Raw genomic sequence first — 26,010 nt, forward strand, 5'->3', positions numbered from 1 at the left:
GTTCTTTAAAATTAAAAAAGAGAAAAACTAGTAACCCTAAGTTATAACAAGTAATGTCTGAGACATCATCAGTGCTAAGCAGAAAAGAACAGCTACTGCATTTCCTACATGTGGCCTTCCCTGTTCACACATCTCAACCTGTTGTTCGGTCATAAGCCTCAGAGTTTTATTTGGCTATGCTACTTCAGCACTTCATTACTCTTTCAAAATTTGTTTAAAACATACCAACTTGTGTGCACCTTGCATTAGTTGAACATGGACTTGGTCAGCCTTCCAGTAATTTCTCTCCAAATTGACAAAGCAATGGCTTTTCAGCCAACATTTTACACATAGGAACACCTTTACGCTTTCCATTGGAGGCACAGAATCCTGTGAAGTGAATTTGAGCATACTGAAAATAATTTTGTTTTTCTTAGTTACCCTTCTTTACTTCTTATAAGCAACTGGTACATTCACTCCATTTGCAGACCACAGTTTGCAAATAATTTGTGGTCATAGTTCTGAATTCATCCTGATTTTCACCATGCAGCATTCTAGCTTGCTGTTATTCACAAATTCATTCTCTGTACTTTATTAGCCCAGTCACTAATAAAAATACAGACCACCAAAGAGAAAATACAATGCACCTATATGAAATTCCCTCTTAGATGTCAGAGGTCCTTTAAAAACTACACTCAAAAGACCTTTTCTCAACCACTTGTGTGTTCAGTTTGTAATGATTCCATGTAATGCTCCTTAGCCATTTTCTAAGAATGATGTGTGAGATAGCATCAAGAATACCACATGCAGTCACTGCATGAAAGAAGTTATGAAGTCAAGATATCTCATCCATCTACTAATCTTTTAATCTACTAGGCTAGCAACACTGCCAAGAAAGGAAATTAAAATTGTCTGACACTGTTAGTTCTTGATAAATCTATACTGGCAGTTTACCAACTTTATTATCCCAGAGGGGCTTAAAAAGCAACAATTTAAAAATCATGCAGGCATTAAGGTTTTGTGGAGCAGCTTACAATTCCCTTCCTCTTTAGATATTACTGACTTTCACAATTCCCTTTGTTTTCCCCATTACTTAAAAGAAAATCTGAAGGAAAGAAGTAGGGAGTCCAGCTTTGTATCTGTCCTTCTTCAGTCCTCTAGAAAGTCTCGTCCTGCCCTACCAAATATTCTTTGAAGATTCAGACTAAACTATCGACAGCACGAAGGAGAAGGATAATGTTGAATGTGGTTTAGTAACTCTTAGGTTCTATCTGAGCTCAGTAAGCTAATAGTCTGTGAAAACAAAAGAAAACAAAAGAAAAAACAAGATAATTGGAATCTTAAATAGTATACTGAGATCTTTGGAGAAGACAGTAAAGGAGAATAATGAGGAACTGGACATCACCTAAAGGGTTACTCCTAGTAATCTACTTAGAAAAAAAAACTCTAGGTTGTTGCCTGAAGGGAACTGATGGGTCAAATGTACTAAAAAAAACAAACAAAAAAACACCACCACCACCAACAACAACAACAAAACATTAGGAGAATAAAAATATCCTAAGCTGCCAGCCCTATTGCTTACCTTAAGATCCATGTTGAAGGGCAATAAAAGAGACTGTTTAAACAGATGTTTAACAATGGACTTCTGAACAACTCAGTAAACCCTCTGGTTAGACCTGAGGAGTCAGGGGCCCACTTGGGTGTTGTCTTCAGCCATTCTGCTAGGAAAAAGCAGGAAGCCAGTGTCTCCATCATTCCGGTCTGAGGCACTCCTTATTGCTACAGTGGGAGGCTATTGTACTAATGGAAATCCCCTGTTAGCTCTCTGTTTCAGTCAGGACTATCTCTTTCCTGCCAAGTTCTCCCAAAACGTGTCTAAAAAGGCCTGTAGTTAGGAAATTCTCCAAGAGACTGTGAGGCAGCTCACCCTGTCAGGGTCAGGAGACATAAAAGACATTCTGACAGCCTGCCAGGATACAAAGAAAGCAATAGGAATAGCAAAAAGCTGGGGCTTTTTTTGTTGTTGTTTTGGGGTTTTTTGCCTTCTTTTTTTTTTTCTTTGTTACTACTTCGAAGCAAATGGAAATGTCAGGTTACCTAGAATGTAGGCTGAACGCTGGATTCAGCACATGAGAAAGAGATTACTACTCTAATGTGTTATGATCTAATCAGATAAAGTAGCCTGCAAGCACTACCAGTAACTATTGTACTATAAATGCACTAATTTAAATATCTGTTACACTAACCTATTTAGCCTTCAAGGCACATAAGGAAAACATCAGAAGGTGCTTCTTTTTCTCTTTTTTTTTTCCCCTGCTCCTAAACAGGAAAAGAAAAATTAAAGAGAAGGAAGTTCTTAACGAGAACGAAAACCAAGAGAGTCAAAAAGTCAGAATGTATTTTCTCTGTTCATGAGAAACGCACAATTTCTGGCATTCATGCATTCTGTTTCAGTTCTCCAGTGCTAGAAAGGTTAACACAAGCATTGTAGTTTCAAATCTAGAAACTCACCCAAAACCCAGCAGTAGAGAACACAATTGAGTTCAGCATACTGGAAAGAACAACAACATACATAGATGACAAAGGATTTATCAGCACATTTCTCATCTCTACACCACCTGACAAGTGTCCATGTTTTGTTATTTAAGTTCAGAACTTGAAATGTTTCTTTGTTGGCTTTTTTTTTTTTTTTTTTAGACAGCAGTAACTGTATCTTACTGTTCAAGAAAGAACTGGCTGAAATCAACCACACCTTTACTGTAACATCTACAGTCATTCACAGACACGAGTGACAAAGAAGACAAAGAATGTGGATCTACGGCAAACATAAATTCAGGTAGGGAGGAATTCTTTCACTGGGACTCTGATAAAGCTTCACTGAAAAGCATCAAAGTTACAATACCTGAATTAGCACTCAGATACACTGTTTTGAATTAGAGAAATTATGTATTAGCAGAAAAATGATTTTCCACAGAACACAATAAATGAGTGAGTTAGATCAGACATTCTCTTCAAAGTTGAAGAGAAACGGGTATCAAGTTGCTGATTCAAACTGATCCTCTATTTTGGGAGCTTCCACTGCCTCATACAACTCCCTCAGCTAGTCTGTACAGAACTATAGAGACAAGGTGTAACACACCTGTTTAAAGCATATCATGAGGAAAGAGAAGTCAAATACACAACTAAGTAGCTAGCTTTCCAATCAATTAATAATACACATCTACCGTTCACATGACAGCAACACATCCTGGAAAGATGGCACATTGACCTAGAGCCCACGCCATGTTTTTCTTTTCTACAATACATAGCTCTTCATTAGGTATTTGTTTGTAGAGGGCTTAAATAAACACTTTGTTTAAACAGATCCTTCACTCTGGGAGGATGGTTTATAGCTCTCAGTTTAAACAATTACACTCGTGAATACTTGACCAATAGATTGCCTTAGCAATTCACAGACTTATAGAGAAAACATTACAGAAGCAAAAAATTCCAGTGTTTAAACAAAACAACTGCAAACTATGTAAGCATGAACATCCAGTTTTGCATTGTAACAATGATCCCAGTGAATCCAGAAGTACTTTTCCTCTAGATATTCCAAGAGCATTGTTACTCACCTTTCCTTTTTTAATGCTAAGATCATTCAGTTCAAGATTAAAAACAAAAAAATAAACAAAAAAAACCCCCACATTTATCTGGGCTGACAGATGAATATTTTAGTAAGACTTCGCTAGATAGTGTTTTCATATACATGCAGTGTATTCATTAACCCAATTAACATATATATATACTACATACGTAGTAAAGCAAACTTCTGTCATTAGAAAACTCATTGACAGAAGTATAACATTTATTTCTGAAATAAACGTTTTCCCTTTTAAACCTGTTAATAAAGTCAGTCTCTTTCATAATTAGTTTTATTTAGGATCCAGATTTTCAGTACTGTTTGGCTATCAGAATAGCACTGTAACTTGTTTTTACTCAAATCAAAAGTAAACTATGTACATATGTATGCAGTGGATATGTTACATCCTTAGAAAAATAAACCAAAAGCCAATAGCTCCCCTTCATAAAAATAACCTATATGTCTTCAAAAAGAAAAATATATACTTTTGATGATTTCCAATACAGACTGGCACCATATGTTTCATTCATTTTTGTTGTGTTTTTCTTCTCTCTTGAAGGACTACAGCAAGCTCTATTATGCATGAATTCTGAAAGCACAAGTCAGCCAGAAGTCACAAATCTCTCAGAATAGACACATCCATCTGTCATTTCACAGCAGGAGAACAATAGCAGCTTCAATATAGACACAACAGCTCACACAGTCCTCACACAGCCAGACAGAAAATCTGCCTTAGCTGATAGCTAGCTGCCTTTGAAACTCCAGACAGATGTTCTTGTGTAACACCAGGATCAATTTATCCTCTCTTGTTTCTGCATTTTCAAATTTCTCATTTGCTCATAGCAACCAAAACACAGTCAGTTTACTGCTTGTAATCTTTATAGAGCTTTGGGAAAATCACATTTCAAAGCACAAATGCACAAAGTACACTATTCTTTAATCTGAAATTTTTCTGCTGTTGGGGTCTATTTAAAAGATGGACAAAGATGGACAAAGACTACATGTGTATTAGCACAAAAAAGTTTTTAGAACTATGCCTGGCAGCATCCAGCAATTTTCTCCATAGATCTCCTTAAGAGATGCCATACCACATAGTTTTTCCACTGCTCAAAATTTAATTTCATTTTTTTTAAACGATTTATTAGGTGGCATATCTGTAAATATAAGAAAAAAAAAAAAAAAAAAAGCTCTAGATTGAAGATGAATTACCCGTTAATATCTTGATTTATTCTTTAAATGGACAAGCATTAGTTGTAATTCAGTTTGGAAAAAGTATCAATAATCTCATCAGGATACCTGCAACGCTTTCTGTTTGAGGACAACTCATTTATTTACTTTTTCTCCTGACAGTCAGCCTCCTTGAGTTTTGATTACAGCAAATTTGAAAAGCCAACTCATCTCCTTCACAGTTCCCACACTTCACAGAAGTGAACAGATGGCTCCTTCTAAACAACAGGATAGTGACCATGTCATGAGCCTACTACACAGAAAAAATAAGGAAGCTGGGGGAAGGAGCGGGAAAGACTAAGACGGAAAAGAATGATATGCAAATTACTGATAGAAAGCATGTTTTGGATAACCTTTGAATTTGTTTCAAAAATTTATACAGCCCTCTCAATTATCTCTGAGAAAAATCCAGGCACTGGATGTAAAGTTCTGCCTATCAAAATAATTCTTTTTGAAATTTTAAAGTAAACGCTTTTTTTTTTTTTTTTTTTTTGACATCCTGGAGATGTAGTTCAATCCTACCTAACTAGCTAGGATTATTAATTATGCATTCACAGTTAGTCTTTTAAGGTCTGCTGGCTGGGGACAGCATACAGAACTTGAATAAAGATTATCTCTAATCCAAGAGAGAGTATGGAATAGCAGGGGAAAAAGAGTCCAAAACTCTTTCAGAGGGTCTTTGTTTTAAACTGGTTTTGGATGTCAGGAGTTGTTTGCTTTCTCATCTGCGCTGAAGACTGGAATTGCCTGAAGCCACAGACAGCACAGACAGAGGAGTCAGAATACAGCTGGGAAAGTCAAAAGGTAACAGCAAATCCAGTTCCTGACAATAACCCACCAAAAGTTAAGCATGTAACAAAAGAAAATTAAAACAAAATGCCTGTTTGTCACTTGTCTCTAAGTCTGATTATGTGGTTGGTCACTTTCCTTGTACTCTATGGTCTTCCATAATACATTACAGGTGCACCATATAACGCTTTGAAAGGCAATTTCCTAAAATGTAGGTAATTTTAAACATACTTTAGTTTACCCCTCTTTCTGCAAAGCAGATTATGTTCTACCTAGTAACAGATTCAAAGAGGTCAATTTCTACTGTTTGGACAACTAGGCAGAGTCTATGCAAACACACCCCTTCTTTGAGAAAATGAAGTTTGGGGTAACCATTACATTTTCCCTGTAATGTCCACAGGTAGAATGGCACCCAGGCCTTCAGGAAGCTAAATAGTAAATCAGCCTTCAGGTGTGGACACACACCGCATGGCAACATCCTCCTCCTCTGTCTGCTCCTCTCTTCTCCACTTTTCTGCCTATCCTATTCTTCTCCACAAATTGGATATACTGATAACGTTTGTAATATACTGGGGACCAAAACTGAAAAAGGTAAGTGTAAAATGCTGAACTGGCACTAGAGTAAGGATCTAGTTGTCTGACTAGCTGTACAACTGCTCTGGACAGAAAATTCCTAAGGACATATTGTTTATATTAAAATGAAGAATTTTTGAGCTAATAGAGGAGAGTGAATGGCAAAAACAGTCATAAGGGATTGTTTTATGATTTATAAACATTTATATTTCCTAGGAAAGTTCTCAGATTGGAGTAAAATCTCCCAGCAGAGACATACTAGATCTCTAGACACAGCAAGATAGTTTGCTAGTACTGGGGAAACTGAAGTCACAATCTGCAGGGTTGAAGTAGAATTTGTGCCTAGAGGAAACATTTAATGCTGGGATCCTTGAAAAGAATACTTTTCTTGCATGTGTTAATATCATTAGTATATCATCATGCTTTTGCCCAGAAGTCTCATAAAAAGACATTAGTTTCACATGTTTAACGTGTTATTTACCTGCTGGACTTTACATAAGCTTGCTGATGTCCTTCTGGAGCAGCATGCCACATCACTCAAACTGATTTTAAATCCACATGAACCCAAATGGCAGCCTGCTGTCTACCAGTAAACTCCCTCTGCCAACTTGCTTTGGTAAAGCTTCAGTGCTTTGTTATAACAAACAAACAAAAACAAGAGAAAAGAGTTCTCCAGTATAGAAGGTACAGACAATATTCGGGATACCCTTGTAGTTCTATTTTCTTTTGCACTACAGAAGATCAGTGAAAAGATAGTAAAATTTCTAAGAAGTAAAACAAACAAACAAAAAATACATCCAGGAAGCAACAAGGAAAAAAAACAACAAGCAAAAAAGCATCAAACTGAAGTTCCCACTGCAGCCCCTTGCACACACTGTGGTCTCTAGATGCAAAGCAATGGACCACAAACACAACAACAGCCCTCACAGTGCACCATGTACCCAGCCACCCTGCCTGTTGGTCTGCTATCCCTCGCAGTGAGCTCAGCCAGCTGGCAAAGACACTGCAAGCTACAGTTCACCTTGATCAGGGGACTGCTCTGCAGGACAGAAAAGCTGCAGTTTTCATCATAAGTACCATCACACTTACTAGCTCACTCCTGCTGCACACGCAGGAAGGCACAGTCTATTCCTCAAACACTCGTACCTTCGTCAACCAGAAGGACCCCTTCCTGTATATGTTCTTCTCACCAACAGCCACAGATAGAAGTGGGCAAAGAGATATCTGCAATCAGTGAATCAGTAGCTCCAATCACTGCATGCACCTCCATAAGATACTAAATATTCTGGTGGGCTTCAGGTGCTTTGTTTCTGTGCTATCACCTATTACTTGCTGCAGGTAATGGTGTCTTAATATTTTTCTAGGGTGTAGCCTTATACCTGGAAAGGCTCACCTTCACACAGTCACTGCCACATCAAGTTACTCCTCAAGGTACTGCCCACAGTGGCCACAGCACTGTGATGCTCCTTTTTGCACAAAGCACTACTTAAGATTTCCAAGAACAGACCAGCTCATTTTCCTCTTTGAAAAACTAATATTACTGCTACAGTAATCCTGGAAAAAGCAATGCCCAGGGGAGAATCAAACCGTAATGGCAGAAGTTGTGAAAACAAAATGGCTTCCTTCAATCTGCAAAGCCTAACCACTGGGTTTGCAGATTACAGCAAAGGGGGAATGCTTTGAAGAGGAATCTCTGCATTAAGAATTCATTTGGAAGTGTCAGACAGTGTCCTGCTGTGCTTGTCCCCAATTATCTGGAAGAAGAAGTAAGATGGGGACCAGATTGCAGTGCTTTGATCTGAAGCGGAACAAGGACAGTTTCATGATTTCAGTTATGTCATGGCTGTTAGAGGCAGCCAAGACTGAGATTTGTTCCTAAAGCCTCTCATACATCTTATAGTCTCCCACGTCCACTGACCTCCTTTGATCAGAGTGATGAGCAGCCCCATTTGCACCCAAAAGGAAAGCATCTGGTCGAAGTAAGAGGGCTAGCTTGCCAATAGCCACAAATGCTGCAGTTTTAGGAGCAGCTGAACCAGTTTAGAGGCTCCTTGCCATCCCAAATGAAATTTGCTCCCTCCCCTCTGCAAACACTCAAGCTCAACTTCTTTTTCTCCCCTGCACCTGGCTGCTCAGTCTATGCTCTTTCCCTCCATAACGATAGCAGCTGAAAGACTTCCCTGTTAAAACACTACACTTAAAAGCCTGGACATTTTTACCTAAGAGTTAGGGAGAAGAGGCAAGACCTTCTCCCAGTGAGCAGCAGTCTCTCCATGAGGGTCTCAGGGATCAAGATATCACGATGCTCACAGAACTGTTAGTTCAAGTACCATCAGAAAAGGTTGTTTCATCTACAGGATTTTAAAACACTTTTTATTTGTCTCTATAAGTTTTTGTATCACTTGTCAGGAGTCAAGCACACACACTTTTTTTTTTACTTTTTTTTCTAATGACTCCTGATATTTCTGCTTCCTATTAAGACTGCAGCAGTGAACAAATAAACATTATTGGTAAAGGTTCATGCTAAGGCTTTCTTCAGTCACAGCGTAACAGAAACAGAAATTCCTTCAGTTTTAGGAAAGACTTACCTAAAAATGTTATGAGGTTGCTTGTTTGTTTCAATCAACTGAAGAATGCAACAGTTGAGCATCAGCAAAAGCAAGCACTCCTTATCGAGTAACACAAACACAGCTCTGTTTGTAGCACAGTATTTCATTTAAAAAAAACAACAACAACAAAAAAACAAATTAAAGTGATAAGGACATCCTAGCATTACTTGTCCAAAATAGTTTGCCATAGACATGTTCACAGCATGTTATACGGTAACCAGCAAATGAATGTTTGTGCATAAAATTATCCCATTTCAGAGACAAATGCATATTTCAGAGTTTTGTTGAAAAACATGGTTCTCCCACATAATATTATACTAGTGGCTGCTACTTAATTCTTTCACTTGAGAAAGTATGTTGAAAGAGTACAGTAATAACAGCTAGAGATTTGCCATCTGATTTTTTATAGAATACTTAATATTACCAAAAAAACTACCATGAAGCTGCATCCTTCATTTCCACTGTGCAAACACACAGGATCTCCTAGAATACCACATGATTTTAAATAACAGTTTAAAATGAAAAGCTTAATTAAAGAACAAGAATCTAAATAGCCTAAACTAATCTACCAGGTAACTAATTATCTTGATCAGATCTGAACCCATATTAGAGTACTTGAAATATGCCTCAAGTGTTAAAGTACTTCTGTAGTGTAAAGTAGGATAAACTTTAAATCAGGAGGGACAAGATTTAAAAACAAAACAGAACAAACAGCCCAGTTACCAGTATCCTAAACATAAGCAGATACTGTTCAGTGGTAAAATGATCCCCTCAATATTATTTGCTGCATACTACTGAAATATTCTTCTTTAAAGGAGTGTCAAAATGATGTAAACTGGATGCCCAAGCTTCAGAACTAAAAAGGATATCAAGTAAGTTAAATTTTTTCCTGATAAGAAACATCAACAGCTGTCCATTATGGAAAACAGACCTTTATTCATCTAGAGTGATCACAAGTTAAACCATGACACTGGAAGTATCTCCAGTCCCGGTCCAGATAAAGAAATTTTTCTTCAGATAACATTTCATTTGCTTTCTTCTTTGCAAGCAATAGAATTGTCAATCTCTTCTCTTAAGGTCGAGATTTTACTAACAACAACCAAAGAAGATAACAAACCAACCTTTTATAACAAATTTCCAAGTACTCAAGCAAATCACCTAGTTATCAGAAATTTACCACAAGTTGGTAATATAAATAAATCTTGTTGCAGATGAAACAATGACATGAAGAGTCCATTAATTCTAGGACCAGTAAAAGTAGTAATGAATATTACCAGCCCTTTTCTTTCTAGCTCTCCTTCATCTTAACAATCTCACATTACAGGTGTTGCAGAAAATAATCTGAGTGCGCTTAAGCTTATAATTATGCCTCATATGGCCAGAAGACTACTTGCACACTATATACAGTGAAGTTCAGTTCTCATTTAACACAGGATAAATCCAAACAGCTTCAAAGATGGTCCAGATTTTAAATATGTCCACAATATGTAAGCTCCAAGGTTGCGCCAGGGAATATCATGGAATAGATCCTCCTAGAAGCTATGTTAAGGTACATATGAGATGAAGAGGTAATTTTTAACAGCATCACCAAGGGAAGATCATGCCTCATCAACCTGATGGCCTTCTATGATGGACTTAAGGGTTCAGTAGACACAGGAAGTGAATGGTATAATCTACCTGGACTTTTCATATGGCCCCATATCACACTCATCACTAAATTGAAAGGATGCAGAAGGTGGACTACTCAGTAGATAATGGTTGGATGGTTGCAGCCAGAGGGTTGTGGTCAACTGCTCTAAGTCCAGGTGAAGGCTGGTGATGAGTGGTGCCCTCCAGTGATCAGTCTCTTCAACAGCTTTACTGATGATCTGTATAATGGGGATTGAGTGCACCCTCAGCCAAGTTTGCTGATAGCACTGTGTGGTACAGTTGACACAGTCAAAGGAAGGGTTGTGTACAAGCTTGAAAGAATAGGACAATGATAACCTAATGGGATACAACAAGACCAAGTGAAAAGTTGGGGTAATCCTAGAATTGTGTACAGACTGGGAGAACACACTGAGAGCAGCCCTGTGGTGAAAGATTTGTGGGGACAGAAAGCTTGACACAAGCCTGCCATGTGCACTTGCAGCCTGAAAGGCCAACAGTATCCTGGGTTCCATCAAAAGGGTGGTGGCCAGAAGGGAGAGGGAGGTGACCGTCCCCTTGTGAAGCCCCCTCTACAGCACTACATCCAGGCTTGGATCCCCCAACACAAGACAGACAAGGAGTTGTTGGAGTGGGTCCAGGAGAGACCATTAAGATGGTCAGAGAGCTGGAGCACCTGTCGTATAATGAAAGGCTGAAGGAGCTGGGATTTTTCAGTCTGCAGAAGAGAAGGTAGCAGGGAGAGTTCATTGTAGTCTTCTCTTTCTGTAGAGAGAGCTTATAAACAGGAGGTAAATAAACATTTTACACAGGATAGTTACAAGACAAGAAAAAATGGTTTTAAACTAAGAGGGGAAATTTAGATTAGATGTTAGGGGAAAATTTTTTGCTCAGAAGGTCGCAAGGAACTGGCACAGGCTGCCCAGGGAAGTTATAGATGCTCCATCTCTAGAAGTGTTCAAGGCCAGGTTGGATGGGGCCCATTGCAGACTTATCTGGTAGATGGCTGCCTTGCACATGGCAGGAGATTGGAACTGAGTGGTCTTTGAGGTCCACTTCCAACCCAAGTCATTTTACGACTCCGTGAACTCAGTAAATGTTAGCTCCCTACAGCAAATGTAAGCTTTAAATAATCAAGCTCTAATAACCCCCAATACACAACCAAGAGGGTTAGATAAAAACTGTTGCTTTTCAACTAGCAAAATATTTTATCAGTCTGAGGAATCAGTTAAGGAGACGTAGATCCCTTAGTTCCATGTGATTAAACATTAACATTTTCAGTTTGAAGAAAGAATAAGCCAGTTAGATACGTATATATTTAAGGCTATTTGCAGACCTTTTTCTTTGATGTGGAAATACACACAGTAGTCACCAACAAATGGAAATATTTACAGATGAAGAAACTTTCTTAAGCCCACTTAATTATCAACTAGGAACCTGGTGGTCTGAATGCTATTTCTGATTTTCTGATCCAGGAAACTAATTTAAGCCAGTTTTCTCAATTAAAGCCTCTACAGCTTGCAGAACAACATAAAATCCCTGAAAATTTTAACTGGAGAAATAGTTTAACTCCATTGCTGAATAAATCTCCCCATCTCCAACAGCTAAGATCATTGTCCGTTCTCATGTTTCTTTGGGAGAAACTGACTTTTAAAAACCCACTTATGAAAATCCATTTGAAAAAACTAACATATATTAGCATATCCCAAGTAAACACTCTTGAGCAAGTATTATAAGACATTCTACAGAATAGACAAATTTTAGCTCTAATCCCAGTATGTTTAAGAAAACAAAGTTTGCTTCCCTTTGATCTATGATTAAAACCAGTCAGGGAAAGAGAGCAGTACATCTTCCACTGTCTGCCCTCTGTACATTACTTTTACTGGAGCCATTGGTTTTCAGCTCCTTAAAAAATAAGCAAGCCTTGAATACTCAGAAATGTATCACTGTGAGAAACAAAAGATGTATCATATCACATACTTCCAGAACATATTACCAAATATAGCATAACTTTTTTTTTCTTTTTCTTTTTTTTCCTGGTCACACTCAAAGTGAAATTTTCAGCCACAGCTGTTAATTATGTTTGTCAAGTTAACATTAAATTGCTTATGTTGACACTTCTCAAACACAGGTCTAACAAGACTGCATAGTAACTATCTATCAGCCTGCACCACCAGCACAGACACCTCAAGAATCAGCTCTTCACTGGCCTTTAAATCACCAGAGCCAAGACAGTGCCACTCTGTACTTCCAAAGGGACACCAGAACAAACACCTGCCTCTACTACCAACAGCAGATAATAATCCATAATGTCGCTTAGATCATGAGATGGATTGCTATCCATGAGCACTCCCTAGGGTTCTTAAGCATTTTATACATTAACATATATTAATATAAATTAAACACGTGGTTGATACTAAGGCAACTAATGTCTCCTGTTTTATGATGTTGGCCCATGACATCAAAGATGGATGTTGGCGATACATCAATAGAGGGTGAACCTTCCCTCAAACACTTTCTGCCTCCTGACTCCACAGCTCTTAGCTTAAAAGTAGCTCAGGCTCAGCAAGAATGGCAAAGCCTTCACTCCTTCTCTCCAGATAATTCAGTATCCTCATAGTGATAACATTTAATTCAGAACCCACTGGATGCGGGTTCCCTATCCTACTGTGAGACATAAATACCCATTCTACATGCAAACTCCCAGCTAGCTGTCAAAGACAGGTGACAGTACCATCTCTTCAGCTGTGACAGACGATGGACTGCAGGGCATAGCACCCCTTTGGGCTCTCTGGAGAAGATCTTACATGGACAGTCATTACATCTGAGACAGGTGTCACTACTCCAACATGAGGGAACAGACAATTTCTTCGGTGGGCCAACTGCAAATGACACCATTTCCTTTTATGTTTCTTGTTTTTGTTATTGACTACAAACACTGCAGGCACTAGGGCCAGGTAACATGAATATGGTGCCTAATTTTTAAGCCATACATGGGATGTGTTCATGGAATTTCCTTGAAATTGTATCCAGTATTTTCATGACAATGTATTTTTATACCAATTTCTGGCAGAATTTTAAAGCAAGCTACTCTGAAAGCAAATATATGAAAAAAAAAATCAAAAACGTGTCAAGAGAGAGAGAAAGATTCAGTTTCCTTTTCCACATACAACATCATTTTCATTATCATCCTGAAGGCAGATCAGTTAGTTGCCAGGAAAAACAAACAAACAAACAAACAAAAAAACCCTGATCATTCATTTTTCTTCTTAGGTAGAAGTCTTTACATACTCAGATTGAAAATCTTATCATGAACTAAAACCAGACGTTGTTTGGCATTTATGTTGACTCTGTTTTCAAGCTATTGTTTCTGCAACATAATGGTAACTCTACATTGCTTAGGTGCATACTTCCATTGTTTTTTAACATCTGAAAACAGTTACAACAGCTAATAAAGAACTGCATTACGTTTTTCAAGCTAAGCATCCAGATGTCTCTCTAGATCTAAATCAATATGAAGGTTTTATTCCACAGAATATAACAGGATTTTCTTCAAGGCACTAAAGCATAATATGATTTGTTTCTATTTTTCTATACATAAGGGGACACCAAACAAAGCTAATTTGGCAGGAGGGAACAGCCAGGAAAAGAACTGTAATGTGGTTTTTTTTTGTTTTGTTTTGTCTTCTTGATTTGTAAATAATACATAGGTTGCTCCAAAAGTAATGCCTCCTATTGATTACCATGGGAAACTACAATGGATAGGAAGAGCACGATGACACTTTGATAGAGCACATTCTCAGCTACAGAATGTTCATTTTCAACACAAGTCACACCTGTTAGATACATGTTTTTGCCAGCAATGAACAAGAGCCTGCAGGCTGAACTGGTAAAAATCTGGAGGTGACTACCTTCACTGCCACTGCTGAAATGCACCACTCGCAGCCTCACTGTGCTCACATCCACTGTTTCGTCTCCATAAACATTCACCAAGTTTCAATGAATGTCAGTGCAAGTCATTTTCTCCACATGGAGGAATTCATTGACACACTTTTCATCCACATGCATTTCCATGCCAGGCACCATTTTGTCAGACTGCCCCTCTGCTGCCAGCTGTAACAAGGCAACAAAACATAAACAATTATGTATTTTGATTTTATTATGTTTTTACTTAATGTATTTACATTATTATATTTATATATAAATTTCTAAATATCTGTATATTTTATATATAGCCTATATTAAATACACATTATGCACATTATGTATATACGTACACAAACATAGAGCAGTCTGCAAATGAAAGCATTCCAAAACCAGGACCTGTAGTGGGCATACAACAAAATGGCAATGACAGAAGTTCCCAAAAGGTATCTTGCCTTCTGGACTGAAGAAGTGATGTATTTCACCTGGAAAGAACAGTATATACATGTATATTTTTTAATTGAATACACATGTTGGTATTTGAAATTGGAAATAAGACATGGCAGGCATAAATAAAGTAGTCCCCAGCTGCCATAGTTTATTATCAAAAAGTAATATAACTAGAGAAATGATTTGGATTTACAGATGTTCTCCATTAAAAAGAGGTCTTTCAGAATGTACTATTTCATACAAGAGAAGTCACCAAACCATACTCAGGTTGGTGAGGGGAAAAAGCTCCATCCAGACCACAGGTTGCTTCTGGGGTGAGCACTGGCGGTCCAGCGCTGGTTAAACATGGTGACAGGCACCTGTGTGTAGGTGACTGCTTGCAAAATGGGCTACCCAAAATCTCACCAGCGTGGAAAAAACACACAGAGACAGACAGGTTATCCTGGCTGACATGACAGCAGTCCAAAATCCACTCTAGGAAAGCCTGCATTTTATCCACAGGACCCTGTGAAATAAATAGTCACAGAGAAACCTAATGTGATCTTCTGAATAGTACGTGAAACAGATTTCTGCCTCCTGGGGCCAGAAGGGCACCCATACACCTCCAACCACGTGAATTCCTAAAAGAACTCTGTGCTGAAGTGTAACTAGACTCAGAAATAAATCACATAACTTCTGTGTTGTCTACTCCTAATCAGAGCATAATTATTTATTTATTTATTTAAATATCTAGGGATCATATTAGTCCTTTCTGGGCATACTGTGTGTGTTCAGCTAACTATCTTATGATCCTCCTTCTGGAGCTGCCCCATTGCATGGAATCATAAAATGGCTTGGGTGAGAAGGGACCTCAAAGATCCCCACAATTCCAACTCCCTGCCACGGGCAGGATTGTCATCCACCAGATCAAGCAGCCCAGAGCCCCATCAAACCTAGTCTTGAACCCCTTTGGGGAATGCAGCACCCACAAAATCTCTGGGCAGCCTGCGCCAGTGCCTCACCTGTTCTCTATTTCCTATCTCTGTAACTCTGAATGATCATCAGCCTGACTCAGCTTGCCAACTTACCCACATCACTGCCCCTTTCCGTTATTTGTCACACTACATCATTCTTTTCCCTGTCATAAGTGATTTTAAATTCACATGGAAAGCTCTTTCTATGATGCTACTCAGACAGAATTAATTCAGAAATGTCCTGATAGCTCCCTTGCCCAGGAAGCCAGGCTGCCTGACCGCAGGGTCCCTACCGGCCTTATCAGCTCTGGTCTTGTGATTCTTCAAAGCTTGACAGGAGTAATGCAATGTTTTGGTTCATGTCACCAATAAAAAGATCAGCGAAGAGCCCATAAGTTTACCTGGAAACCCAGCCGAACACTGACAACTACATATTTACAGTTACATTAAACGCTGGTAATTTAGCCTGGTCAAAACTCATTCTTTGACTTTGCAGCGTTCTACTCTGTGAACAAAAATGGGTGTTGAAAGGTTAAATACTTGACCTACATTTATTACATCCTTATCTATTCACTTGAACTTGTCGCTTTGTGTAAAAACACTATCAAGTTTTTGTTGAGACTCCGAGAGAAAAGGAGAGTCTATGTCCTCTGGAAGATGGGTCAGGCTACTTGGGGTGACTACAGAGAACTGGCCAAGATCTGCAGGCAGAAAATTAGAAATGCTAAAGCCCAGCTTGAAATTAGGCTGGCTACTGCTGTAAAGGAGAACAGGAAACCCTTTTACAAATATATTAACAGCAGGAGAAAAACTAAGGAAAATTTCCCTCCTTTACTCAACGAGGCAGGCAATATAACCACAGATGATAAGGAAAAGGCTGAGGTTCTCAGTGCCTTCTTCACATCTGTCTTTAATAGACAGGACAGTTATCCAAATGGTACTTGCCCTGACCTGGAAGTCCGGGACGGGGTGCATAATGCACCCCCTGTGATTCAAGCAGAGACGGTCAGAGATCTTCTCCTCCATCTGAACTGCCACAAGTCCATGGGGCCAGATGGGATCCACCCAAGGGTGCTGAGGGAGCTAGCAGAGGTGATTGCCGAGCCACTTTCTGCCATCTATCAGCATTCCTGGTTATCTGGAGAGGTCCCACAAGATTGGAGGCTTGCCGATGTGACTCCCATCTTCAAGAAAGGCCGTAAGGAAGACCCGGGGAACTACAGGCCTGTCAGCCTGACCTCGGTATCAGGGAAAGTTATGGAACAGATGATATTGAGGGAGATCACACGACACGTGCATGGCAATAAAGGGATCAGACCCAGCCAGCACGGGTTCACCAGGGGCAGGTCGTGCTTGTCCAACCTCATCTCCTTCTATGACTGGGTGACCAGACAGGTAGATGAGGGAAAGGCTGTTGATGTAGTCTACCTGGACTTCAGCAAGGCCTTTGACACGGTCTCCCACAGTATTCTCCTAAGGAAACTGGCAGCCCGTGGTGTAGACAGGTTCACTCTTCTCTGGGTGGAGAACTGGCTGGAGGGCCGTGCCCAGAGGGTAGTGGTTAATGGAGTTAAGTCCAGCTGGCGTCCTGTAACGAGTGGTGTCCCCCAAGGGTCAGTTTTGGGGCCCATCTTGTTTAATATCTTTATTGATGACCTAGATGAGGGAATTGAGTGTACCCTCAGTAAGTTTGCAGATGACACAAAGCTGGGAGGATGTGTCAAACTGCCTGAGGGTAGGGAGGCCCTTCAGAGGGATTTGGATAGGCTGAACAGCTGGGCTGAGCAAAATGGGATGAGGTTCAATAAGACCAAGTGCCGGGTCCTGCACTTTGGCCACAATAACCCCATGCAATGCTATAGGCTTGGGGCAGAATGGCTTGAAGAATGTAGAGAGGAAAAGGACCTGGGGGTGTTGGTTGATGCTCGGCTCAACATGAGCCGGCAGTGTGCACAGGTGGCTAAGAAGGCCAACGGCATCCTGGCCTGTATTAGAAATAGTGTAGCCAGCAGGAGCAGGGAGGTGATCATCCCCCTGTACTCAGCTCTGGTGCGGCCGCACCTCGAGTACTGTGTTCAGTTTTGGGCCCCTCACTACAAGAAGGACATTGAGGCCCTGGAGCGTGTTCAGAGAAGGGCAACAAAACTGGTGAGGGGCCTGGAGCACAAGTCTTATGAGGAGCGGCTGAGGGAGCTGGGATTGTTTAGTCTGGAGAAGAGGAGGCTCAGAGGAGACCTTATTGCACTCTACCACTTCCTGAAGGGGGGTTGTGGTGAGGAGGGGGTAGGCCTCTTCTCCCTGATAAGTAATGACAGGACGAGAGGGAATGGCCACAAGTTGCGCCAGGGAAGATTTAGATTAGACCTCAGGAAGCATTTCTTTTCTGAAAGAGTGGTCAGGCACTGGAATGGCCTGCCTAGGGAAGTGGTTGAGGCACCATCCCTAGCGCTGTTCAAGAAGCGTTTAGATGAGGTGCTTAAGGACTTAATTTAGTAGTTGGGTAGAGATAGTGATAGGAGGATGGCTGGACTAGATGATCTTATAGGTCCTTTCCAACCTTATGAACTTATGAACTTATGAACTTATAAGTTAATTTAAACAGACGAACTTTCCACAATCCCGAACTAGTTGGTATTGATTCAACACATTCCACTCAGCACCTATTAATTCAATCCCATCATGGTCATCAAAACATTCTGCCTCAAGACTGACTTTCCTGGCACATACAATGCTCACCCAGCAGCCCCTACTGGAGGAGGCAGTGTGCTTTTCAGGCAGCACCCTGTTCTGGGGGCTTAACAGAGTCACTACAGCAACCTAAGCAGATGGTCAGGTTGAAGTTACTGGCACAGGGTGAGGATCCAGTGACCATTTCTGGTGTTTCCTGACTCACCAACATCAATGTCCTCTAACCTCCACTGTCAGCAACAGCAATCTCTACCGCTTGTGGCTGGCAGCACAGTCCAGTCAAACTATGTATTCTCAACCTCTGTCTTCTCAACCTCTCCTCTCCTGTAGCCCATAAAAAGAGAACACAGATCCAGCCCCAGTCTATGTTGTACAACATTAAGTCATCCCATGTAATCTAATAAAATAAAGACATAACACTGACGTCATCTTCTAATCTCAGAAACAACTCCAGAAGTAAACCAGAAACTGGGGGCATAGGGGGGTCAGGATGGGGATGCAAGTAGCATAAACACAGCAGGGAACTTGCTGGTCAGCTTTTCCAAATTTTCTGCCTGCATCTTTTTGTCCCTGAGGATTTTTAAAGATGCTGTTTAATACATTATGTTACTGGACTGAAATCTGTTTCCTCATAAACCTGTGAAAAGAGCTACACTGTCTCTTCCAAATTCTGCACAACACTAATAAATAAAAACCTTACTGTTTTTTCACTCTTATTTGCAGTTATACCACTTCTGTCCAGTAACGTACCAACTGTAAAGCTGCAGTTTGCTTTGTTCCTGATACAGTAAACTCAGTTTCCACAGTCCTTAACCCGGGGATCAGAACAATCACACCCATGGGGCACACTTGGTTTAGACAAGATTTGCAGCTGGCTCTCCTTTGTAGCAGTGATCTAAAATGTATAGTTCTGGTTCCTTTTTTTTCCCCAACAGTTGAGTGCAACAGCGTACCCCGAACAGAGTACCTCTGTACAGAGCACCTATGTACACAATGCAGTGATAAATTATCAACAGTCAGTACCCAAAGATTTAAGCCACCTGTGAGGTGAAACATAAAAAGATTAAGTTCTGAGAACACTGATAATTATCCAACTCCAAATACAAAAGATTAATGCTTGGAGGAAAAAAAACCCAAATGCTTAAAAAAATAATAATAAAAATTGTGTATACTTGGAGCCTAATACAGACATACAGTGCATCTCATGCAGGCACCCAGAATCTAGTGGGTTGCACTGTGAAGCATTTTGAGTTTACACAGCTGCATTCAACAGCTGTGGACCAGATTTCAGGATCTAGAGGTTCTCCAGCAATTTTGTGTTCTGAAATAAATCACCAAAAAAAAGTGCTTGGGACGTTCCTATGAGTCATACGGCAACTGGAAATAGGCATTGCATGATTACCGCTGAAAAAGGGCTCCAACAGTGACTGTATCAGCAATACTGGGTTGGTTTTTTAATTAACATTCCAATTTACATTTTGGATTTCCGTACATACAGAAGTGATTTATTCTTGTAAATATGATTGTAAGAACATCTATGTAACATACAATTTTGATGACTGGAAAACAAACATTCCATTCATTTCCTCTTACTGTGCATAATACCTATACAACATTAAGCCAGACCTCCACCTGTACTGAAACACTACCATTGCCAAATGGGTATTCTATTTCAATGCCTTTAAGAAAAGTAATTTCCTTTCAGTTCAGATCAAAAGCTCATATAAACTGAAAATACAAGTATTCCCTAGCTAAAGGCAGTCTACAGCTATTTCTAGATTTACTAAAATTTTCATCATTTTCTGCTATAATTTCATGCTGATGTTTTCCCATGCAGATAGTATGCAGTTATACAAAGGAATGGAAGGCTACCTCTCTTAAGTGCTGGTCAGTTTCTGCAACAACTTCAGGAAAAATCCAAGCTTTCATTAACGTGAACTCAATAGTGCATAACAGCCTGAAAAAGAAATGTTCCATCTAACATGGATTTGTAATCACTCCCTGTTGAGATTAAGCCAGCAGGCAGCTAAATAGGATACAGTCCTTTCACTTGTTTCGCCTCCCTCCCAGTGGGATGGGGTAGAGAACTGGGAGAAAGCAAAATTAAAAAAAGCAACAACACAGAACTCAAATATAAGCAAACAAACAAAAAAGAAAGAAAAAACAAGTGATGCACAACACAATTGCTCACCACCCACTGACACAATGCCCAGCCAGTTTCTGAGCAGCATCAGTCCCCTGGACAACTCCTCTAAGTCTTATAGTTTTTTCTTATCACAACATATTTCACATCACGACACAAACCTCCCTTGGCCCTGGTCCCATCTCCTCCCAGCTCCTTCTGGCCCCCAGCCCCTCCCTGACAGGACAGTAATAGAAGCTCAGAAACTGGAAGAGGGTCCTTTCTCTGTGCAGCACTGCTGAGGAACAACTAAAACATGGCTGTGTTATCAGCACTGTTTTTCTCCTAAAGTCAAACCATAGCATCATATAACACCATGAAGAAAAACAACTCCATCCCAGCTCAAACCAGGATGCTCCAGAAGAGAAAGAGTAGATAAAATGCTGAAGGCCTTATTTAACACATTCATTCATATTCCTTCCTTCTATTACTTAGACTTATCCTTTGTAAGAATTTGAATTTTTATGTTTTGTATTCAAATATATACATATACTTCAATAGGCTGATAAAAGTGACTGAAATATTCTTTTTCAATTCAGTTTTACAGAGTGAAACTCCTATTCACCAAGACTCAGAATACATAACCTAAGCTAGGCCAATACAGTCAGCTCCATCCTCATCTGAGCAAAATTAAACATTTCCCAAGCTGTGCCTAGTTTCAGCTCCTGAAGGGTTGAAAGGCAGACCAGCTTTGCAAAACTGAAAGATATTTAAAGCAACAACAAGTGGTATTAACATCAGCTTTTCCTTCAGCCATTCTGAGATTGAAAGCAAATGCAAAACACACAACGTGACTTTTCAGAGAAGTATGGAAATAACAGTCACATGCTTGAAGGCTTTTACACTCTGATCATTTGATACCACACTACAAGCCCCACAGTACTGTACCTCTTCTCCACAGCTGAGGATGTGCAGTCTCAGAATTTTGTTCTTCTACAGAAGCCAATGAGATCACAACCCTGCTACCAGACTTCTCCAATTGTTCCTGTTAATTCCCATGCTGTATTGGTATAGAGGTGCTTTGGAGAAGAAAAGGGAGCAGAGGCGAAGTTATCTCTGGAGGGATGTAAGAGGGTATAACTGTACACATCCTTAAGGTGACTGTCATTCTGGCTCATATCATGGGAAGCAGCTAATGGACACATGTCACTGTTCTGGTTGTCTTGGCTCATTTCCCAGCCAGTTGCAATGCTGTAAGCACTGCCATTTTGGACACTGCCCACTAAGTCCTGCCTGCCTTACCTAGTTAGTCAGCTGCAAAAGGTTCCCCTGCCTCTTCTAGACAGGTGGATCCCATCTCTCCCTGACAGGTTGTATGTTTCATAGAAAGTCCCATCATCATAAAAAACAAAACCGTTGTGCCAGCACCAGCCATTCAGCCAAGAGTTGGTATACATTACACAACTACTTCTGGCTTCCCACTTTCCTCCAGCTAACAAAACTGAAGAGAAGATAACTTGGGCACCAATGTTTTTTACTTGCACTCCCAGGGCTTTATAGTCTTCTTTGCTTCTGCCTGTGTTCCAGCTTCCAGCATCGTTCATGCCCACATCAAACCAATAGTGGATAGTAGTCCATACTCTTGACTGCTGTGGCACTCTCTTGGCAATATCATGGATCTTGGTTCTCAGAAGGCAACAAATCTCTACAGACTCCCTGTCAGACTGGCAGAGAGGAGCCTTGGTGCCTTTTAAGAATCACCCACTACAAGCATATGGTATTTCTTTTTGTGATATTCCCCACAGGCTCCCAGTATGGTTTCTTCTTGAGGATCCTGGTCATAAGTATCATGGGTGCCTGTAGCTGTGAGAGCATCCTATTTGTTTTCAGTAGCAAAGCTGAAGGGTGGAGACTGAAGTGGAATTCTGCTTTTGTGAGTCACCAGGGACCAAAATGCCTCCTACTCAACTCAGTGCTGTCTGCTGCTGGAACACGATTATTAAACAATCTCTCTCTAATACTATGAAGCCTTTTAACTTTTTCTTATGGCTTAGCCACTTGTCATAGAAGGTCATCCACCTGTGTGCATTTTGTGCAGCTATTTACCTTATCATATCTTTATCTTATCTTACCTTACCTGGTGTAGGGGGCTGCTTTGGCAGGGGGGTTGGACTCGATGATCTCTAGAGGTCCTTTCCAACCCCTATGATTCTGTAATTCTGTGATCATCAGGAGAAGATTCAGGACAGTTAGTGCAATTGACTACATGAAACAAAGTCTCCTATCTTACCAGTTCCGTCTGTGTGGATGCATCAGATGTGTCTGGGGATTTCCCTGAAGAAGTGCAAGTGCTCATCTCCATATTTGCAGATAAGAACACTTTTCCTGGTTTTGAACCTGGAAGCAAGGTATAGCACCCTGCCTGCATTAACTGCTGTTGCAGCTCAAGTTCATTTAAAAACAAAACAAAAGCTAAAATTGTTCTCTCAGAAGAGATAGGGAACAGTCAGTCCAGTCAGTCTAGGTCAACGCTGAACAGAGTATGCCATTTACTTTTCACATATCAGAATAATGTAATCTTTGCTATTTGACAGGAAACAGTTTCAGAGAAAATTATTTCAGTGCAAAGTGTAACACTGACACATAACCTATATTTTCTTCATTTCAACCAAATATCACCTTGTTTCCCTGACCTCATTTCATCATTTAACAAAGCCATTAGAAGTAGTTTATAAATAAGCCCATCAACCTTTGATCAGTTTGATACCATTCTCTTAATGTCTTTGATTTTATCATCATCTTTTCATAATAGGAACCCCAAAGAGCCTGCAATTCAAACAACTGTAAATGTATTCCAGAATAGAAAGGTACATTACAAAACAGGGAAGATGTTTTCTTTTCCCCCTTTCCTAGACCATAGGCTATTTTCACATACATAACTGGAACTGATTTTTTCTCCAACTCAAATGCAGATCCCAAGTATTCTCACATTTCTTAGAATTCTCATTCTTATTATCAGTTTTTAGGGTTCTCAGTCCCACCTCCTTTTCAGTATAAACTGTGCAGCTGACAAATAACATTTTTTCAAGATACATCTCCATGCAATGCTTTTCCTGCTGTTACTTTTAATTTAGTAAGCTGGATGCTGAACAAGGGATGACACTACAATGTCTACATATTCCAGTATTTTCTTAACGTATTTGTGTCCTTGTGAAAAGTTATATTTTAGTACTGTACAAGAGTAAACTGTGAATTAAATATATATATATTTAAGAAATCATCTCAGTTACGGCCAAATAACACTTTTGTTACACACCTAATCAAACAAAATTAGGATTGCATCTCTGCACACTAGACTAGAAATACAGGCCTGAAGATTACTATGTAACAAGTAACCAGATTTTTTTTAATATTAAGTAGTATAAAAATTCAAATACTTTACCACTTCTTTTATATTTTTCAGACATTGCATGCATTTAAAAATTGGACACCCTCTATATTAAAATAGCTATCTGCCTTGTCCTGAAATAATCACATGCATAGGTGGTAAATCTATCAGCTGACCTGAGCAAGAGAACACAGACAAGTAAGTGAAAGGGAGCCAAAATAATATCCCTCTAGAGGCAGAAACTCATTTAGCCATATAAAAACAAAACAAAACAAACAAACAAACAAACAACAAAAAACCTATATAATCATTTGGGAAAATTGTTTATCTTCTGTTTCTGAATTGATACAATAAAGAACAGATATATAGATACAGTGTAGGCCATATCCAGGAAATCTGTGAGGTGCCCTGGACCACACACTCCCTACAGAAAGTCACACATCATAATCATGAGGCAAACAACTCAGTCATGGCAATGCTCCACACACATATTATGGCTAAAAAGCTGAGACATAACACCCTATGGTTTCTGCCACCTCATTAACTGCTCCCATGGCCAGACTGAATTCCATGTACTCCAAGGGTATTTGAGGATGCAAGAATAGCTACCAGCCTCTACTCAGACCTTGACGCCCAAATAATTCCAATGTGACAGGAGAAATATCTGTTTGCACAATGTTTTCTGTTGACTGCTTCATTTATTTTCTAAAAATTTCAACATGCGAGAGAGACTTCAGCGCTGACTCTCTGAGATGGAGTCAGCAACCACAGAAGTGTGTGCAGATCAACTTGTTTCAGCCTACAAATCACAAACAGACAAACATCTATGTAAAAGGGAAGTGACAACGCAGTACTTCCTGGTTATGTAAAGTCAGAGGAGGAGATGAAAATTACCATTTAGTGATTGTTTTACCTCCAACTGCCTGAACTGTCTGTTCTGGTAAGGAACACTACTGCAGGTTTTCCTTATAAAGCCCTTATAAATACCATGCACACACTATCTTCAAAACAAAGTAGATGAAAAAGGAGCCAATCAAAAAACTGGCTCTCAGCACAGCCATGTTACTGGAGGAGGGATCAACTGCTGAATCATTTAAGATGTAAGAGCATGCAAATTTCACAGAAAAAAAGAATATCAAGCTTCTGTTGCACAGACAGGTTTAGCCTGGCTGTATAAATCTACAGCAATTTCCCCCTTGAAATTTTCACACACACAAAAATAAATCAATAAATAAAAATTAAGATTCAAGGCTTAAAATGTGGATCTACATTCTAAGGACAATATAGAAGTGCAATTTACATTCCTTTTATGGTTCATAAATGAAGGCTACTGCAACATTGCTCAGCTATTAATGGAGTAACGGTGGGCACAAAATGACAAAATAAATTCACAGCTACTAGCTAAATTCATAGCTACTGTTACACACAATTCATCTAGTATCAAATAATTGGCACTTGCATGGAATCAAGTACTCCCTCAGTGGGCATGCAGAGGGCACTAAGCTTTGTGGTGCAGAACTAGCCAGAATGCTACCATATAGCTAAAAGACTTCATAAAGTCACTAGCTGTGAATAGAAGAATACAAATGAATGTCCACCAGTAGGAGGACACAGAATTTTTTTTAAACAGGACAGTACTTTACCACAAGAGCAGAGGTTAGAATACTTACTACCTGGCAATGAAATAAACACAGATAAGGAGACACATATTTGCTTCTCACAGGCAGATTTCAGATTCAGTATTAAGCCCTTGTGTTCAAATTCACAGCCTCCCTCAGACCTTCTATCTCCTCCCTCTCCTTATGAGGACATTACTTTGTTAGCAACACTGTTCTAGATAATGGCTGTGAGTATTTGTTACTGCTTAAAGTTATGGCTTTAGCTACTCCTATCAACTACCGTTCCTTTAAAAAAAAATACCAACAAAAAACACCACTAAACAAACACTAGACCATACCTCCCTCTCTCAATAAGGAGACACAAATTGGAATTTCAAGCTTCTGAGGCTTTGCAGGAAACCATGGGATATAAATATTACA

At 39.7% G+C, this 26,010-nt stretch overlaps 1 protein-coding gene across 1 annotated transcript in view; it reads left to right on the forward strand.

Moving 5' to 3' along the window:
* Window positions 1-25,339, forward strand: part of SCAMP1 (secretory carrier membrane protein 1) — a 156,826-nt gene extending 131,487 nt beyond the window's left edge. Inside the window, exon 10 of the transcript XR_010622423.1 lies at window positions 25,330-25,339. The gene's annotated coding sequence lies outside the window, so the exon portion shown is untranslated. The remainder of the gene's footprint in view (window positions 1-25,329) is intronic.
* Window positions 25,340-26,010: the final 671 nt, after the last annotated feature.

This window comes from Cyrtonyx montezumae, unplaced genomic scaffold, assembly GCF_038088225.1.
Source record: "Cyrtonyx montezumae isolate F1298 unplaced genomic scaffold, pur_monq_1.0 scaffold_25, whole genome shotgun sequence".
NCBI lineage: Eukaryota > Metazoa > Chordata > Aves > Galliformes > Odontophoridae > Cyrtonyx > Cyrtonyx montezumae.